Source organism: Lycium ferocissimum, chromosome 6, assembly GCF_029784015.1.
Source record: "Lycium ferocissimum isolate CSIRO_LF1 chromosome 6, AGI_CSIRO_Lferr_CH_V1, whole genome shotgun sequence".
Taxonomy (NCBI): domain Eukaryota; kingdom Viridiplantae; phylum Streptophyta; class Magnoliopsida; order Solanales; family Solanaceae; genus Lycium; species Lycium ferocissimum.
Genome location: NC_081347.1, coordinates 9,219,077 through 9,239,367, shown reverse-complemented (window position 1 = coordinate 9,239,367; position 20,291 = coordinate 9,219,077). Strand labels below are relative to the sequence as shown.

Sequence of the window (20,291 nt, the reverse complement as noted above, 5' to 3'; positions counted from 1 at the left end):
TGCACTATAATTCCATATTTAATTAACATAAGAATGTGGTGTATATACATTAATTTTAATTTCTTGATTGAGAAAATGTTATAGCCTGAATGAGTGGACAAATGCATTGTTGCCAGGGACAACAAATCATCGTTTGACACATTGTTCGGCACAACAAATCCACCATCATCAAGAAACAATTCCTCAGCATCGGAACTTGCCTTCTTGTTCTCCAGTTCTACTCCTACTGAGCAGGGGCGGATCCAGGATTTTCACTTAGTGATTCGGAAAAAACAACAAAAGTTAAATATAAAAAATAATGTTGTCCTTGGGAATCAAACTTAGGATACTAGAGACAATTTTGAACATCCTGAATCACTTGAGCTAACATTTGCATTTGTTCAGGGTATTCAAAAGTTAATATATATACATAAACACAGAAAATCTACCCTATATACACTGAAATTTTCCGAACACCCTCGGCACCTTCTAAATCCGCCCCTGCTACTGAGGACAAGATCAAGAACACAAATATCAATCTTTATTTCAGGAATATATAATCCAACTATTAGTTTGTTACATCAAAGTCATAAAATTAATTTTTCCAACAACGGAAAAAAATAACTCAATTATGCCTCTATATCACCAAACATAAAAAATGTCGGAAGTTATTGAATTTGGTCCCAAAACGGAGGTGAATGTACCATTTACAGTACGTGTTTAAAACTCCATATTTATCTTAGTAGGCGTTTGAAATCATGAGATGAAATCAGCGGTTGGACATGCATTTCATCTCATGATTTCAAATCCCAAATCATCCAAAAAGGCATGATTTGCGGTTTCAAACTATGATTTCAAAAATTTTAAATATAAAACTTGACCCATAAATTTATATTTTATAAAAAAAGATCCATAAGTTGGTAAATACTTTTAACAATTACTCCCACTAATCATTTACCAACCTCAATAACTTTCACCAACTTTTATTTATGTCTATCATGTGGGAGGATTATATTAAAGAGTAGTTACATTACTATTCATGTTAAATTTTTGTTTTTATTGAACTAAAGTTTGAACAATTGATGTTGAATTTTTTAGAAAGGCCTTTCAGTAGCGTATTAATTTTGTTACGAACTACGACTTGCTCATTTAGTAAGATTGTATAAGAATTGAGAATGTTTTGATAGTTTTCACAACTTGTAGGGTTTTTATGTCTATAAAAGAAAATACAGCTTAAGATATCCAAATTACATGTCCAAATATAATTTCAAATCATGGTTTAAAACCATGATTCAAACCATGTCCAAACAGCTCCTTAAGTTCAGGATAAGTTTACTAACATATAAAAGTGACTAAAACCTTTTCAAATACTAGTCAAGTACTAATAAATGGTTGTAGTGTGATGAATCCTTAATCGAAAATTTGATATTCGAATATTAAAAATAACAAAAATTCTACTAGGAAAGCTTTCTCCTTAAAAATGGAATGCCAGACACATGACGAGATACAAAAAACTATTAACTGACATTTAAGATTAAATCACAAAGATAACGACCAGATAAATAATTCAAAAGGTCAAACAAATACATTGAGGAGAGAGGGCCAAAAAAGGGGAAAAAAAAAAAAAAAGTGTTACCACGCTCAGCTTGGGCAACGAGAATAGTCATGTTTGACTTGACTTGAGAAAGAAGGCACAAATAACGCCAATAAACAAAGAGAAATACACTATGACTTGATGGTTCTCTCAAACGTCCTAATATACTCTATTTATTCATCTGTATTGGTTTGGGGTACATTGTAGAGTATGTTCACACGAAAGTGGCCCTCCCGATTTGAAGTTTTTTCTTTGAAAGTTTCAACAATATTGATTATGATAACAATCTCAACTATAAATAGACTTGTGACTATGACAAATGGTACACTCTCCACTCTTGCTTTTATTTGGTTCAATTTTTTAGTTTTTCTTAAAGGGTGCTGCTAAATAGCAAAACCGACTTTGTCAAAACTGTCAAAATTGGAGCTGGCCCACAGCAGAATGACCAGAATACCTTAACCCTCAACAGCCAACCTCTCTCCTTCAATGTAGTGTTATGATTAAAGTAGATCATACTAAAACATAAATGACAATATTTAAATGAGATGCATACACCTATATTATACGGTGGGCCAACCTAACAATATACATAACTTTATTTTTTTATTCATTACACATATGGTGGGCCAATCTAAACAATATACACAACTTTATTTATTTATTATTTTATTATACGGTGGGCCAGCCTAAACAATATACACAGATTTATTTATTTTTTGTTTCATTATACGGTGGACCAACCTAAACAATATACAAAGCCTTAATTCTTTTTCCCTTTTTTTTTTCCTTTTTAGAGACATTTACCCCCTAAACCAATTAGTAAGAATTATATACAAGAATAACATATATTTTTAAAAGTAACAAATATAGCACATTGAATAGAAAAAAATATAAATACAATAATAAAGGATTAAAGTACATATAAGTGAAACAAAAAATGATACTTGATTTTTTTGAGTTTGGTGATCATATAAGTGAAACAAAAAATGAAAAAAAAAAGTTTTAGACTAAATGCGCGCACCTAGACTTGAACTCGGGATCTAAGGGTTCTAAATGTGAACCTTGACCAATTTCGCTGCAATAGCACTCGACATTTTTTGGAACGGAAAATTACTTATCTGCATTTTTTAATAGAGCAAAATGGTAAAATAAATGACTTTTCAATATTTAATAGGAAATTAAATGCAAAATATTGGTTTGTTGCATTTTCATAATCAAATTGGAAGCATTTCATAATAAAGTCATACCTAATTTTAGTTCATAGTTATTTCAACACTAATAGTGACTTGATTCTTTATGTTATTAATAAATAATGATTTGACACTGCATTCACAAGAAATAGCAATATTGAGCTCAACAAAAAATAATACAAAATTAAACAACATGAACAAAAAAAAATAAAAAAAATAAACAACAGAAATTAATCATTCACTCAAATTATTCCACTCTTCAATATATAACGTCCAACGGGAACCAAATACCGTATATATATATATATATATATATATATATATATATATATATATATATATACACACACACACACCATAACAAAAATAAAAACATGAAAAAGAATTAGAAAAAATAACTCCAGGTCAAAACCGTATGTATATAGCCAATATATAATAAATTTACGGGAAAAATAAAAACTCTTTCAGATACCAAAACAAAAAGAAACAGAAGAAAAAAATACACTCTAAGCTAAATACCGTACGTATATAACCAATAAATAACACTTTATTTACAAGAAAAAAAAAAAAAACTTTCAAATGCCAAAACAAAAAGAAAAAAGGAAATGAGTACACTTAGGCCCCACCGTATGCATACACAATAAGTAAACAAAAAGAAAAAGAAGAAAAAAGGAAATACACCCTGGGCTCACCGTATGCATCCACAATAAGTGAACAAATAAAAAAAGAAATACACCATAGGCCTACCTTATGTATACATAATACAGCTAATGTAAAAATAATAATAATAATAATAATAAAAAAAGATATATTAAAAAAATGAAAAAGAGCATGGGAAACATAGGCCATGATTAGCCTATATGAGAGAGAGTCTCATTTTATCAGGAAGGATAGTGATGTAAAAGCACATCACAATAAAATATTAAAAAGCAAAGATTCCCTAAGATTTCCTATGAAATGACTAATATACCCTCATTTTTTATAATTTTGCCAAATAGATTTTTCCTTTCTTAAATTCCCCTAGTTTGAACTTTCAAGTATGCCCCTTTAAAAGAGTGGTTACCTGTCAGTCATTTGATCCCATGAGATTTGAAAGTTTGACAAGTATGAGAGCAAAAAGGAAAAAACTTAAGAGACGAGTCATAATTGGAAGAAAGGCATAGCTATAACTCAGATAATGCACTTTCAAGAACGAAACTTTCATTTATAAATAAACTATAGGAACATAGCCTATCATGACTCTCATACTAGGGAACACATACCCCACCCCCACGCCAACTACAAAGAAAAAAAAAGGAAAAGCAACAACATCATGCACAAATAAAATTCCACAGCCAGTTCCTAAATCTTGTTTCATAGCTGCTCTGATTGGAAGATCTCACCACTTCAACTTGGCAGGGAAATACTGCAATCAAAATGATTTTTTGTAGTTCAATAAAGCAAAATGAAAGGATTATATGGAGCGACATGGTTCATATAGTCGGCCTAACTTATTGTAATAAAGCGAAACGAAAAAATTATTTGATCTTACTCAACTAGTATGGCAAGTGAAAATTTACCTTCTCAATGAGAGATGTAGTAAGGTTTCACTTTCTCCACGTCAATCCTAACTTTGCTCTTGCTATACAGATCATATTTGCTGTCAATCAACCAACATAGAATGTTCAGTCCAACCACATTTTCAACAGTTAATAATAGAGAAAAGACATCAAGAAAATGAACATCTATATAGAAGCAAGCAGAATTATGTAACTAGAAAAAAGATAAAAACTTACTTGAAGATATGAAGCCATTTCAGGTTTTCATGATCCTCCTCATTCATCAAATGTTTCATTAATTAATTAAACGTTATTCGCTTTCTTACATGCTGATTATCCGAATCATATTTCTTTTTACAATATCTACACTAATAGATAATGTGTAAATACATTAGGATGATGAAGTTTTTTTGTTGGTAGGCAAATCATAGTTCACCTTTAGTAGAGAGCGATTTACTTTCAAAATTGAAATTTTCGAATTCAAATCCAAATTAGTCTGTCTTGAAGAGGAGGGTTGCGGACACCGAATGAGAAAACAAAAAGATATGCCTATTTAACTCTTTTTAACTCCAACAATTATTCTCCATCTCTTATTGGTAGTAGGGTACAAGGCAATAAAAGTTTATATACATCTCGTATTTACACCAAATTATACTCATTCTACTATAGTTAAATGATAATTTGTAGTGAGAATGTGTGCTTGTTAATTATGACTTTGTGATAACATTATACGTAAAAACACGTGTGCATTCATTGAATTACTGTAAATATTTTTTTCTATAACAAAGTCAATTAGGATGACTAGTCCTAATTATATAATTCACGCTTATCTTTTAGAGTACATCTATTGTACAATTATAGTAACTTACGAAAAAAATCCCATTATAGACTGCAACCGTTAAAAATTCTATAACTATCCAAAAATTAAACATGTGAAATAGATGGGCTTTGTAGACGAAACAGTTTTGGAAATTCAAATGGAAAGAGGTGAAAATCATTTTTCTCCTTCAATTTCCTTTAAGAATCAATTTTTTCCTCAAAATTTAAAGTATAAACATTTGTTCCTTCCTATCGCAAGATCTAGCCACTGGCCCCTGGTTTTTATATGCAATGTCCATGTACCCTTTAGATCACCTTCCTATTCCTTGTAGATTAAAAAGAAATGAAGAGGAGATAAAATTGCTCCAAATATTTAATTTTATTAATTTTAATAAAAACACACAAAAAAAGTCTGTAAAATAGAAAATAAAAGAGGGTAACTCAACGTAAATACTATAATAACAACGGTTTACACCAGTGATGCATTTGTGTTAGGTTTTTTAATTTAAAAAAGAAAAAAACAGTTTTGGGGGGGGGGGGGGGGGGACGGGGAGGGGGTTGTGAATGTGTTGGTCTAATTATAGGCGAACCAATAAATTAGCTTCACATATTTAAATAAATAACTCATATATTCCACATCAATTTCTGTGACAATTTTAGACTAAAATTTAACGGTAAAGATAATTATCGTCTTATGGGTGGAAGGGAGCAATTGTAAACCAATTCCAATGCGTTACGAGCATTTTTGACCCTTTTCCGTAAAATAAACCAGAGAAAAGAAGCGTTGAGATAATACCTTGAATCCTAATCTTATCTACTGGGAGCCCCTTTTATCATGCGAAGAGATTTTAAATTCTGATTACTGTTGTCTTTATCACACAAGGAGCAAGTCATTTTGTGTTTGAAGTAGAGTTGGTCATGGTTCAATTATTGTCCAAATTAAAATTAAATTTATTGTGTCGGTTTATTAAATATGCAAACCAAACGAAATTAAACAGAGTGGGTTTCTGTTTCTATTTTGGCTATTTTTTATTTTTCTTTTGCATAAAATACAAATTATTTCATTCAATTTACTAAAGCTAATGATACAATTATATGTTTATTATCAGGAATTGCATTGATTAACCTATTACTTATTGGAGTATCCAGTTGGTGTCGTGGTAGCTAATCGCCCTTTTTTTTTGATCGCTCTATTTTGATTTATTCGCTTTCTTTAGTTTCATTTGCATTTTGCTTTTTGTGCTTATCTAACTTTTCTCGCATTCGTGTTTTCTCTGCTTCGAGCCGAGGTCTTTCGGAAACAACCTCCTATCTTCCGAGATGTGGGTATGATCTCGCGTACACTTTACTCCTCCCTGCATCCCTTACATTCGGGGGATTTCACTGGGTATGTTGTTGTTGTTGTTGTTGAGTATCCATGGGTGAGGAATTTTAATAAATCAAAAAACAATCCCAAATCAATATGTATTTTCAAACTTATCTTACCTTAATGATTAAAATAATAAATAAATAATTCTAAATAACTTCAATATGAAAGAATACAAAATCATGTAACACCATGAGTATGTCTATTAAACTTTTTATGGCTAAAAATATGTGAAGTATCTGTATAAAAATAAATAGTTATAGAGCTGATAGTTTTTTTTTTTTCCTCAAATGACGAATCAAACCAAATATTGTTGGTTTTCTTTCAAATAAGAAACTGAATCAAATAAGAAAAAAAAAATGTTGGCTTTTGTTTTTATTTTACATTCATTTGGTTTTATTTACTACCATCACTTATCAGAGCTTCTGTTCAAAGCATTTACAGGGTCATTTTGGCGAGTTCTTTCTACATGATGGCATGATGCTCTCAAACGTCTTAATATACTCTATTTGTTCACCTGTATTGGTTTGGGCTACAATACCCTTTCAATTTGAAGTTTTTTCTTTGGAAGTTTCAACAATATTGATTATGATAACAATCTTAACTATAAATAGACGTGTGACTATGACAAGTGGTACGCTCTTCACTCTTGCTTTTATTTGGTTCAATTTTTTAGTTTTTCTTAAATTCCCCTAGTTTGAACTTTCAAGTATGCCCCTTTAAAAGAATGGTTAACTGTCAGTCATTTGATCCATAAGATTTGAAAGTTTGACAAGTACGAAAGCAAAAATGGAAAAACTTAAGAGACAACGAGTCATAATTGGAAGAAAGGCTTAGCTATAATTCAGATAATGCACTTTCATAAACGAAACTTTCATTTATAAATAAACTTTCGGAACATAGCATGTCATGACTCTCATACTAGGGAACACATACCCCACCTCCAACCCAACTACAAAGAAAAAGAAAAAGGAAAAACAACAACATGCACAAATAAAATTCCATAGCCAGTTCTTGAATCTTGTTTCATAGCTGCCCTAATTGGAAGATCTCACCACTTCAACTTGGCAGGGAAATACTGCAATCAAAATGATATTTTGTAGTTCAATAAAGCAAAATGAAAAGATTAATTATATGGACCGACATGGTTCATAGAGTCGGCCTAACTTGTTGTAATAAAGCGAAACGAAAAAATTATTTGATCTTACTCAACTAGTATGACAAGTGACAAATTTACCTTCTCAATGAGAGCATGTAGTAGGGTTTCACTTTCTCCACATCAATCCTAACTTTGCTCTTGCTATACAGATCATATTTGCTGTCAATCAACCATCATAGAATGTTCAGTCCAACCAAATTTTCAACAGTTAATAATAGAGAAAAGACATCAAGAAAATGAACATCTAGAAGCAAGCAGAAGTACAAATTATGTAACTAGAAAGAAAAAAAAAACTTACTTGAAGATATGAAGCCATTTCAGGTTTTCATGATCCTCCTCATTCATCAAGTGTGTATATGCCCCTGACTTGTGCATAGCTACATATCAAAAGTTCAAGAATTAGCAATAAAGATTAAGAATTATATTCGTAATATTAACAATTATATTCATAATAAAGTCATAAAACATTTTTCAAGAACGAAAACTAAATTAAGAAGTTAATTATGCAGTGCTTACGATAGAAGGAATGGTAGCGAATGATGAACAATGCAGCAGATGGAAGAGTAGTTTTGTTTTCCTTAGCCACCTGCATAATTACACATTATTATGCAAATAAGACATAATTCTCTATTTATTTAACTAGGTCTGAAAGTTTTTTTTCTGGAAAAGAAAAATGCATACCAAGTACATGTAGTCATCATGTCCCCAAGACATCACCACATTATCAAGCCCACATCCTTCAGAATAAACTCCATATTTTGTGTTGTAAGATGGATTATGGTAATCAGGATTTTCCTTCAATTGCTGCAGAATAGGCAGTAGTAAGAATGAAGCTTTAGGAGGGGGGAGAAAAAAAACAAAACTCAACAAAAAAAAAAATAGAGAAGAAAAACACCTCATAAAGCACAATTGATTCATCAAAAGCGCAGCCAAGAGGGAATGTATCACCTGTCATAAGTTATAACAAATTGGTTATTTCCACTCTCTCCACAAATTAAATACATATTAATGGTTGAGATCTAATTGACCAAATCAAGGTCCTAACTATATTTAACAAATATTTTCTTTGTTTATTCTAAAAAAAAAAAATGACAATCCCAAAATTTAACTAAAACATTATCTCACTTATAAATTAATCCTAATTTTTTTTTCTTTTCCTATTTATTACGTGCTCTTTATTTTTTTTTTTTTTTTTTTTTTTGCCTATTTGAACTCCCCCCCCCCCCCCCCATTTTTTTTTTTTTTTTTTTTGTATACTTCGTGCTTTAATTTTAATTCAAGAAAAGAAAATTTATAAGTCATTTATATGACACGTAATAAATAGGAAAGTAAGAAAATTTTAGGATTAATTTATAGGAAAAGAAAATTTTAGGATTAATTTATCGAGATAATGTTTTAGCTAGAATTTTGGGATTGTCAAATCTTTTAGAGTAAATAAAGAACGCTATTCTAACTATGGTTAGGACCTTGATTTAGGCAATCGATCTCAATCATTAATTATTAACTATGACATGTGTTTTTCATCCAAATGCTAACTTAAATTTGCTCAATCCACAAATTAAATACATACATGAGAAATAAAAGGGACATTTCCACAAATGCCCTTTTTTGCCGCCACTATTTAAATTATGCCCTATTGCCCTCGTCTGTTCAGCAGGCTAAAATTTGTATTCATCCATCTACTTCTAAAGACGAAATTTAGCTTCACTAGGCTAACCGGGATAAAATTAGGTCATGCGGTGCAAATAACCGAAACAAATGTGGAAAATGGAATATATACTATTTGAGTATGTGCAATGAAATTCTTACCAACAACAGCCCACTGAGGAAGCCCTCCAAAGCAAGGAAGCAGAAGAACTTTGCCAAGATCTACAACATTTTCGGCATGAATTAACTATATCATCATAATTTTAAAGTTTAAATGCATATTAATTTTAAAGATTAAAATCTTGTTTTTTTCACAAACCATGAATAAGGCCAGCCAAGTGCAACCAATCTTCATTAGGATAATCCTTCCTAATAGCTTCAGCAGTTTGCAACAAATGCTCAATTTGAGGTTCATCCAAATCAGGATCACTATCATCCACAACTTCATTCAGAAGTTCACAACATTCCCATATGCTCATCTCCACTCTATTCAACTTTCCATATTTTCCCTCATCTTTTTCACCTATTTAAGTTTAATCCATATATAAAAATTAACTTTATTTATGTATGCATGAATTAAACATATGTTATAATTCAAGATTTTTTTGATTTATTATTTGGAGTCTTACAAAATCAAATGTTTGGTTAATGTGGCTCTGGCGATAGAGTTCATTTACGATTTTTTTCCTTTCAGTCTCTGCACTATAATCCCTGCATCGATATTTAAGTAACGTCAAAATAAGTTGTATATATACATCATATCAATTTAATTTCTTGATTGAGAAAATGTTATAACCTGAATGAGTTGCCAAATGCATTGTTGTCGGGGACAACAAATCCATCATTTGAGACATTTTTTGGCACAACAAATCCACCCTCAAGAAGCAATTCCTCAGCATCAGAACTTGCCTTCTTGTTCTCCACTTCTGCTCCTAATGTGACCAAGATCAAGAACACAAATATCAAGTAAATAGGTGAGAAAATAAAATTTAATTCTTCGGTTTCATAAAAATATTACAAGAAAAAAGGAATTGAACCCGAACATGGTGAATTCACAATCTTTATTTCATGAATAGTCATCCAACTATCAGTTCTTTGTACAAAAGTCACAAAATTATTTTTTGTAAAAGTTTACTCAATCGCGCCTTATATCACGAAACATAAAAATTCTGGAAATTACTGCATTAATTAGGTCCCGAAAACATATGTAGGTTTGGCATATCAATAAATACAACATTTTTTCAAATGCAAGTTATAAAATATTGTGGTGATATTCGGGATGCATATGATCTCTACACCTTTAATTAGAGGTTTCGATTTAGAATACTAAGAATAAAAAAAATCCGAAGAGAATGCTTATGTGGCAAGAACCCCTAAACACCGCATGAGAAACCAAAAAAATAATATTGACGTTCAAAGAGGGTTAAATCACAAAGATAACAAGTAGATAAATAATTCAAAAGGTCAAAAAAAACAAATTGAGGACAGATAAAAAAGAGACAGAAAATAATTACCATGCTCAGTTTGGGCAACGAGGATAGTCATGTTTGACTTGAGAAAGAAAGCACAAATAACGCCAATAAAAAAAAAGAGAAATAAGTTATGAGTATTTGCTTGTTTTAAAAACTTTGAGAAAACGAGTTGGTTTTTATAGTGTAACCAGAAAGGCCTTTTCTGGTAATAAAAAAACACTTTGGAGTTTGGACTCCTCAACTAAGAATGATACAAAGAAAGGTGACTCAGCGTTTGCGTGGATAAAAGAAAAAGATAATGGCCCAATTTTACTTTAAAAATCAAATTTCTTCCTCAATTTTGAATAATAGACACTCCCCCTTTATCCTATGTAATGACTATTTCATTCTTGTTTTTTATAATCCTCCATGTATGCAATACATTCTTATATTATATATAATATTTATTTTTTAAATCTAGATATTTATAGATTCTTATTTAAGTTCATTAACATTATAAGTAGAATAATACTTTTATGAATTTGTAACAAATTCTAATGCTATTTTTCATGATTATTATTTCAATATTACATGCAGTAAGTATGTATATATGTATGCACATGCATGTGTGTATATTTAAGTTTCACTTCTCTCTTAGTCTCTATTGTTTATAAAAATAAACAACTTTTGGTTGCCAGTATTGGAATATTTCTTAAATTATAACAATTTTTTTTTTACAGTATAAATAAATTATTTTTAAACATTTGCCTCTATTTTTTAATTGATTTTGCATTACCTGCATAGAAATATATTTATGAAGTTATTATGACCTGTTATTTTTCAATTGTATAAATAAATATTAAAGTTTTGATTATTTTTAATAAAATTAATTTTTTTGTTTTATTCTGCTAATTTATTTTATTATAGAACATCATTAACTTATATACTCAATTAGTATTTCTCACTTTTTTCTTTGCTTATAAGATAATATTTATTTTTTATAAGAAATTTGTTGCGTAAATTAAAAAGAAATGAAAAGTATCATGATTTTAAAGAAGTAAAAAAAGAAGACAAAAGTTGATAATGTAAGGGTAAAATAGGCATTTAAGAAAGTCAATTAGGATAAAGGGGTGATAATGTCTATTGTTCAAAGTTGAGGGGGGAAGTTTGATTTTTTTAAAACATAATTGAGGGGTGTAAATGATTTTCATATTGAGTCATGCCAACATAAATTATTATTATTATGCCGTTTTGGCGAAAATAGAAGTAAATCTTTGAATCCTAAAATTAATGGAAGTGCAATAACTCTGGGGGTTTCCATTTAACTAGTGTAAGTGCAATGGAGTAACTCGTAAGATACATATTGAGTCATGCCAGCGTAAGTTTCTTTTTTGACCGTTTATTAAGATACTCCATCCGTTCCATATTATTTGGTCACATTATTAAAAATATATGTTTCAAATTATTTGTTCATTTATAAAATCAAGGTAAAATTAATTAAATTTTTTCATCTTACCCTTATAGCCTGTTTGGCCAAGCTTCTAAAAACAACTTATTTTAAAAAGTACTTTTAGCTAAAAGCAGTTTGTGTTTGGCCAATTAATTTTAAAAAGTACTTTTGAGCAGCAATTAATGTTTGGCCAAGTTTTTAAAAAATGCTTCTAAGTGTATTTTTCTCAAAAGTACTTTTTTTTTATTTTTCTCAAAAGTACTTTTCAAAAAAGTGTTTTTGGACAAAAAGCCATTTTTATTTTAAAAAACTTATTTTCCCAAAAGCTTGGCCAAACACCTCACTTTTTTTACAATACGCACTTATTGAAAAAATAAGTACTTTTGGGGGAAAAATAAGCTTGGCCAAACAGGCTATTAGTATTAAATGTTCTTGAAAATAGTCAATATTGATTAGAATGTATTTATTGGAGAGAAATAGGGGTAAGATAGTAAAATACATTTTTTATTTATGATTTCTTAAGAGGCGTGTAAAAGGAAAAGTGACCAAGTAATATGAGACGGAGGGAGCACTAGTAAGCGATACCCAGTGCACAGCACAGGCCAACAACATTAACTTTACACGGGTATTCTGTTTGTAAATCTTAATTACAATTAATTATTTAGGATACCTACATTTAATTACAAAATATAACAATACTTCTAAGAATAGCAAAGATAAGATGAAACATAATGATTGTGCTCCAATCTTTCCCATTTTAGATTCAGAGAAGATTTATCTAATTAAGTAGTTACTCTATTAAAGATGCAAAGATAGAGATAATTAGTTGATTATCTTGTAACTTGTAATTGTTTACATCTACATTTTAAACGTGAAGAAATTGTGATTCCGTAATTAGATAAAGATTTCTCTGAAGTTGTTGTAGTAGTTTGACTATACATATCATGTTCCTGTGTCGCCAACTCTTTTGATTTTGCTTTCAAATTTAAATGCTTTTCTCTTTTATAACTTTTTTTTTTTAATCACAATTTGCTTCTTTAATATAGAGATTTTTCCTACACCCTTTCCTAAATCTAACAATTTACATTTGGGGAAAAAAGAAAAAGAAATTAAATTTGACCAGGTTAAAACATTAGAACTAAAGGTAATAAGAAACCACAAGCAATTTTTAATCTTTTCCATCTAAACCACAGTTGTTAGAGACCACAGTTGCTACTATTTTAAATCGTTTATCCTCCGGTATCTAAATCCTTTTGGATATTTGGGTGATATACACTCTCCATGACGGTAGGGGGTCCATCATAATAATTAAAAAAATAAATATACACCATTGAAAATAATGAAAAGCTGTCAAATCCGAAATATAAGTGCGACCCACATATCAAAGGAAGAAATAACATGTCCAATCAATTTTTGAAGAAGAAGAAGAAGAGAAAAAAAAAAAAAAGGAAGAAGAAGAAGAGGAGGAGAACGTACGGTGGAGAAGAAGAAGAGAGAAGAAAAAAAAAGGAAGAAGAAGAAGAAGCCTGAGCAGAGGGGTGGGGTGGGTTCGGGGGACGACGGGCCATGGGGGGCAGGTGGGTTATTTTTTTATTTATTTATCTATTAAATTTTATTTGTGGTGCAAAAAAATTTAAGGAAAAAGAGTTGCAAGAAAAAGTGGTATCCCCCTTTATTAGTAAGTAAAAAAAAAAATAGATATTCATTTCACGTTTCCTTATATTTGGGTGATATAAAAAATTGAAAATAATGTTAATAATGGGACATATTAAAGGAAGTTGTCCAATCAAATTTTGAATAGTGTATACTTTATTTGTAAAAAAATACATATTCATTGTTGGACGTGAAAAAAAAATTAAAAAATAACAGTTAAAAAAAAATGGGTAGGTTAATTCTAGGTTAATTCTGCCTAGAATCTATATTAACTTTTAAATTAAAGCTAATCCTATCTTTTTTTTCCCCGTAAACAACTGTAATCCTCTCGTCTGTAAAACTTTTTTCTTTCTAAAATTTTCATCTAATCCGACCAATGCTCATTAATTAATTAAACGTTTACTTTCTTACATACTGTTATCCAAACTATTTAGAATCTTCTTTATACAATATTTAGATTAATATAATGTGTAAATATATTAGGATGATGAAGTTTTTGCTGGTACAAGGGATCATGTTTCACCAAGAACGTTTTATCCTTCAAAGTAAATTCTTTAGGTATGAATCCGATTAGTCTTTCTGACAATTATTCTTTGTCTCTTATTGGCAATATATATATATATAATAAAAGTTAAGATGTAATGCTAGTGGCCGATTTATTATTCTTTATGACATCCATTCATATTTATCTATTTTCTCCTTTTTTTGACAATTTTTCCTACTTCTCTATTTTTTATTGTACTAAGAATAAATTTGTCAATTACTACTTCTCTATTAATTCATATTCTTAATGTAAAAACTTAATGACTTTATTTCCATTAATCCCACACTTTTTATTATCATACCCCCTAAATAATTAATAGCCCATGTTCATGGTATCATTTGCTATTTCATTTATTGTAGTCTTATAAATAGAGGCATTGTATTTGGGTTTAGAAGTGAGAAGTGATTCGATTTCCTTTCTTTTTGACAAGTGCTTGGGGATGCAAAATTGTGAGGATTCTGTCATGGATACAGTTAAAAGCAGAAGCACCATCAACTCTACATCAACATATCAGTTTTGTATTCTTAATGAATAAATAATGATTCCTTTTCTATTACAAATATTTTGTGATTTGTCCTCCTGTTTAATTATGCAATGTTCATTTCCACCCCACTTTTGCATCTTTTTTCTCTTATCTCAATCCAATATCTTTTGTTAAATCTTCTATATTTTGAGAAAGAAATAGTAGAAATTGATAACTGGCGTGGATTTCATTCTTTGAGACTATGAAGGAGATCATTATCTGGGAAATTTTGAGTTTACGTGATTTGCTTTAAAATCGATATAAGACTCATGAATGAATTAGCGTTATTTTTAATTTTTTACCTTGATAATTGGGTTTGATAATTGTAGTGATCTGATGTGATCATCCGAAAAAATATAATCTACTAAAAAAGTCAGTACTAAATTAAGTGAATAAACTATGCAAGACTTGGGATATCAACAATTCAATGATAAAATTAATGGGTAGTGAGTTTTACTAAAAGCACAACACTGCAAAATGGAGTATAACATAAAAGAATTCACTGTTGACAACAGGTGAATTTTTTATAACTTTCTTTTGTCATAAGTCATAATGTGTATTTATATATATTGCCTGTATTACGCATAAAGTGAGGCCATGACATTTACACTTCCATGCATCGGTAACTCCATTTATCTTTTTTTTTTTTTTTTTGGCAATTTCTCCTTCTCATTATCTTCCTTCAACTTATGTTAAAAATGGATAAAAGACCACATTATCTGTCCTCTTTCCTAAAATTAATGTTAATATTCAGTTTAATATACAGTGATGTTGCACGACTTGAAATTTCCTGCCAAAAACTCATTTCAATTATCTCTTCCGCTTCCCATAATAAACATTTATTAGTAGCTACTAATGTTGTGGTATTAATATTGCACCTCTTCACAGAACCAACCGGTTTAACTTTTAGCTAAAGCTTATTGCATTTGCAGCATGACTATTCAATAGTCAGTACATACAAATTCATCAGTGACTACACAAATGGAGCCAAAAAAATGGTGAATTTGCTCATAATTGTGCATGGTTCAACTTTGGTTGAATTTTCGACTCCCTAATTAAAGGGCTCTCATTTCAATCCCTTCATTTACGGACGAGGCTCCCTGCAATATAGGGACTGTCCAGTGGAACTTTGATCGCTGACATCTGGACAGCTACAGATCTAAGGGCTAATAATTGTTCAACTAAATCAGTCTCTTAAACCATGGTTAGGACCACACACTAATTAATATTTAATACACTACAAGAAAGTACAAAAATGGCAACAAAAAATTTAATATTTGGCAACAATTTAATTTTATTATTACAAGGGTGATCCTTTCATTTGTTGCCAAACAATTTAATTTTCAGCTCCATAAGATTTGACATTATGCGAAAAAAGTTTGGTTGCAAAGTCAGTCGAAAAGTTTGTTTACGCAACAAAATATTTTTCACGCTAAAAATACTTTTCGAGAACAATAATCGACCGCGCAACAAAAAAAATTATCGCTAAATATCTTTTTTTCTCAGAGCGACATGTTCTTATCGGCAGCATTATTATAGGCGAGAATCTTGCTCGTTTTCAGTTTTTTGATTTTCTTTGTCCCCAACAAAACTTGAAGATAACTCATTTTTCATTTTCATGGTTTTATTTTTTTTATTAGTTTTTATTTTCATGGTCTTTTCTTAAGTTTCTGTTATTTTCTACCGCTGTGTCTCCAAATATTGGTAAATTTCCACCCCAAATTCTAACCTCGTTCAAATTTAATGCCATTATTTTCATAGGTTGTTCTAAACTCATAAACTAAAACACGCGCCAGACAAGCCTCTATATACACTTTATTGGATGCTAAAATAATCTTAAGATTGTTTTGATGGAAAATTTGAGGCATATAATTTGAAAAGATTAGTATTAATCGGCAGGACTAAGACCATTTCAAGTGTTTAATCAGAAAATTAATGATTTATGTAGTGGCTATTCACATTTGTAACGTACTGAATGTCCTCTGAGAAACACATGGAACGGGGCATTGTAAGTTGAGATAGAAATAGTCAAAACATATATATATATATATATATATATATAAAGTGCTAACTTTTGCCCCCTAGACTTGTCTAAATAACTCAATTTAGTTTAAAACTTCACTTCTGCGGCATAAACAACCAAAAAAGCCAAGAAATATACCAAAATGATACTAAATCATGATGTAATTTAAACCAGCAAATATTCAAACATAACCATGATGTATTACTCTATTGGTGTTATTATTGAAACATTTTTATGGATGATTTGTCCAGGTATTCACATATTTTGTTAATACATTTATTACAAATATACCTAGTGTAGTCCTAACTCTGTCAACTGCACTATCGAAATTTCTCCTATATCTCATTTTAATAACCTTTCGGCCTCTTCACTTCTTAAGCGTAAGTAATTCATGCTTCGCTGTTGTCTCTACCATAGAATTTTAAAAACAACTCTAGTTGTCATGCACCATCTGAAAGTGGGGGGGGGGTGAATTGTTAAAATTTTCGTTCGTTAGTCGACTAGGTCAAGACGATAGTCGATCACCTACTCGTTGAATATTTATAGGCAAGGCGTAAAATAAATGACACATATAATTTATACTGGTTCGATTCAATGTGAATCCTAGTCCAGTCTCCCTTAATGGGGCGCGACCGCCTCTTTTATAAGGCTTGGTACATAACAGGTTTTGAATAGCTTCCTTACGTCTACACTCAAAACACTCTTATTCTTTTTGATACAAAGCCTCACAAACTATAACTCTCCTTTCTCTCTTATTACACTACGAATCACAATGCATCGACAATGTTTGTTTGAAAGTAAAGTGCAGCAATGGAGGTAATGACAATTGCATAATTCTTCGTTTTTGTGTGCGCCTCTTTATATAACACTTCATGCTATGGTAGCATCAACCCAAAGTGATTGGATCCCTGAAATGGAATCGAGATCTCATTTGAAGAATAAGACCGAGCCGCGTCGTTTTCCTCGCGCGTCGAGGTGCAGTTGCATTTCTTACACCTCATGAGATATGCCTTTGATATTTTTCCTTTCGAAATGAGCCGTTGTCGTTTTCACAAGGCTGAGCAAAGCGTTGTTGATTTCTTACACCTCATGAGATATGCTTGATATTTTTTCCTTCTTGAAATGATTTGATACCGCTGAAATAATTCTTTAAATTGCGTATGTGATTTTCCTTCTTTGAAAGATATGCGTCGAGAGTTACGTACCGGTTGCTTCTAACCACGTTTGGGCTAGTAGCTATATGTCGAGTGAGCCCCTCGTCGGGGGCTACCTTCCGTGGGCCCAAGTTGTTAAATTGTTAGCGCTCACATATATTCCTTATGTGATTTAATTTCTATACCTGCACAAGTAAAATTGTCATCATAAAAACTTGACACTAACACCATCTACTTATGTCTTAACAGAATCTTCTTTGGTTAAACATCTTGAAAGTACTGAAGCATGGAAACAAAAATCAAGAATGCAATCAACTTGTTAATTTCAACTGTATTTGCTGTCAGAATTCCCATGGAATAAGAAATCCCACCTCTAAATTACCATAATCATCACTTGCCATCGGGAATTAGTCGATGCAGTGACTTCTTTCATCCAGTCGAATACCCAATTCACTACTGAGTGCTTGCCTTCATGTTTAGAAATCTGTAGCAACTTAAAAGAAGCATATCCACACTTCAGCTAGACTAATCTTGCTGATGAAATCCGAGCGGTCATGTTTGGTGAACAATTGCTAGCATCAATATAGATTTGAGCGGAGGCCTATAGGCAAAGGATAAAGATATTAATTAAATTTATATAAAAGCACTTCTGGTATACACGCACACACTTTTTGATATTTTTCTCTTTTCAAATCTTGACATATTCGAAAGTGAAAAATTTCCTCCATTTTCTTTGATTTACAAGTGGTGATAACCAATTGAGTAGTGTGAATAAAGTGAAGAAGTCCAGATGAAATTATCAATTGAATACAAATGTCTGATTAAGTATACAAATGGTGTTGTGACTTTCCTCCTTTATTCTTGAGTTTGTTTTTTTAATTATTTTATTATGACGAAAACTGAACTTTTTGCAATTACGATAAACGAATAATGATTATTTTATGTTGTTAAAACAAATAGGTTTAGGGATCTTAATTGGAGAGAAGATAATATTACATAAACATAGAGAAAAGTTTGATGCATACCTACTCTTCAACCACATCTTTGCTTAGGAATTTTAGATGGAATTCATATTTAATTTATTTTTATTTATCTATTTTAAGAAATATTCATATATATAATCGGACTGTTTTTTTGTCCTTCAGAACTCACATTTCTGAGCTATAACTCTAATAAAGGAAATTATGGTTTAATTTACTTATAAAAATATGTTTTGTATGGATATACATAAAAAAAAAAATTCTTCTATCTCGATTAAATATTCTTTCATAAATCATCTGACGTTTTCTTGTGTCCGCGCGGGTTACGGCAATTTCACTCAAGAATATTGATGTATAAGAATTTATATGCATTTCATCTTTACACTAAATTTATATTTATTTTACTACAGCTAAATGATAATTTGAGGCGAGAATATGTGATTGTTAATAATGATTTTGTGATGATAATATATGTAAAGCTACACGTACGCATTTTCTGGATTAGTACAAACATTTTTTCTATAACAAAGTCAATTAGGATGACTATTCCTGATTATATAATTCATTTTTATCCTTCAGAATGCATCTATACATTTATTACAGTAATTAGAAAATCCTCATTATAGAATGGTAACGGTTAAATTTCTTTAACTATCCAAAAACATGTGACATAGATGGGTTGTAGAAGAAACAGCTTGGAAATTCAATCGAATTGTGTGGGGTTGGGGGTTTGGGGGCGCGGGGGGCGGGGGGGGAGCGAGGGTGTGTGAAATAACCAAATGGAAAGATGTGAAAATCATTTTTCTCCTTTAATTTCTTTTAAGAATCCAATTTGTTCCTTCCTATCCAGGATCTAGCCACTGACCACTGATATTATGTTTGCAATTTCCATTTACCCTTGTAGATTAAAAAAATGAAAAAGGAGATAACATTGCTCTTAATATTTAATTTCATTAATGTTAATGAAAACTCAAAAGTTTATCTCTAAAATTGAAAATAAAAGAAGGTAACTCAATGTAAATACTAAAATAACAACTGTTTGCAACAGCGATGCATTTGTATTAAAATAAATTCTGACTGCCGTTGTCTTTATCACATGAGGAGCAAGTCATTTTGTGTTTGAAGTAGGATTGGTCATGCTTCGATTTGGTTCAATTTTTGTTTAAATTGAAATTAAATTAATTGTGTCAGTTTGTTAAATATGCAAACCAGATAAATTAG

At 30.6% G+C, this 20,291-nt stretch overlaps 2 pseudogenes; one reads left to right on the top strand and one right to left on the bottom strand.

The window, feature by feature from the left end:
- Positions 1-7,335: 7,335 nt before the first annotated feature.
- On the bottom strand, positions 7,336-10,917 carry LOC132060627 (inositol oxygenase 4-like; annotated as a pseudogene).
- Positions 10,918-17,746: 6,829 nt separating this feature from the next.
- The window catches only part of LOC132061078 (pentatricopeptide repeat-containing protein At5g04780, mitochondrial-like), a 4,015-nt pseudogene continuing 1,470 nt past the window's right edge, over positions 17,747-20,291 (top strand).